The sequence below is a fragment of the Tarenaya hassleriana genome, unplaced genomic scaffold, assembly GCF_000463585.1.
Source record: "Tarenaya hassleriana unplaced genomic scaffold, ASM46358v1 Cleome3, whole genome shotgun sequence".
NCBI classification, from domain to species: domain Eukaryota; kingdom Viridiplantae; phylum Streptophyta; class Magnoliopsida; order Brassicales; family Cleomaceae; genus Tarenaya; species Tarenaya hassleriana.
In genome coordinates this window covers 7,526,527-7,527,800 of record NW_010966177.1, presented here as the reverse complement: position 1 = coordinate 7,527,800, position 1,274 = coordinate 7,526,527, and positions in this window count along the sequence as shown.

The window sequence follows — 1,274 nt, the reverse complement described above, 5'->3', positions numbered from 1 at the left end:
TCAATACGTCATAATAGACCCTGTACACAACTTTGAACCATCGGAATGTCATTTTGACCACAGGTTGACCGCGTTGACTCGTCAAACACGTCAAACTCGTCAAACTCTCTGATTTTGGCGAATTTATAAATTTGGAACCACGAAAATGTTAATAAGCACCTCGTATAACAAATTTGATAAGTAAATAATAATCGCAGCTATCTAAATTTAGCACCTTATTTTGTGTTGCAATGCATGTTCCCCCAAACGAAATCCTAATGTTCTATTACACTTTATGTTACACATTGGTCTAGGGTAGAATTTATCATTTTTCCAGATGTTCTCCTTGTAACAAAAACACGCTCAATACGTCATAATAGACCCTGTACACAACTTTGAACCATCGGAATGTCATTTTGACCACAGGTTGACCGCGTTGACTCGTCAAACACGTCAAACTCGTCAAACTCTCTGATTTGGCGAATTTATCAATTGCGAACCACGAAAATGTTAATAAGCACCTCGTATAACAAATTTGATAAGTAAATAATAATCGCAGCTATCTAAATTTAGTACCTTATTTTGTGTAGCAATGCATGTTCCCCCAAATGAAACCCTAATGTTCTATTACACTTTATGTTACACATTGGTCTAGGGTAGAATTTATCATTTTTCCAGATGTTCTCCTTGTAACAAAAACACGCTCAATACGTCATAATAGACCATGTACACAACTTTGAACCATCGGAATGTCATTTTGACCACAGGTTGACCGCGTTGACTCGTCAAACACGTCAAACTCGTCAAACACGTCAACACGTCAAACTCGTCAAACTCTCTGATTTGGCGAATTTATCAATTGCGAACCACGAAAATGTTAATAAACACCTCGTATAACAAATTTGATAAGTAAATAATAATCGCAGCTATCTAAATTTAGCACCTTATTTTGTGTTGCAATGCATGTTCCCCCAAACGAAACCCTAATGTTCTATTACACTTTATGTTACACATTGGTTTAGGGTAGAATTTATCATTTTTCCAGATGCTCTCCTTATAACAAAAACACGTTCAATACGTCATAATAGACCATGTACACAACTTTGAACCATCGGAATGTCATTTGCTGCGATTATTATTTACTTATCAAATTTGTTATACGAGGTGTTTATTAACATTTTCGTGGTTCGCAATTGATAAATTCGCCAAATCAGAGAGTTTGACGAGTTTGACGTGTTTGACGTGTTTGACGAGTTTGACGTGTTTGACGAGTCAACGCGGTCAACCTGTGGTCA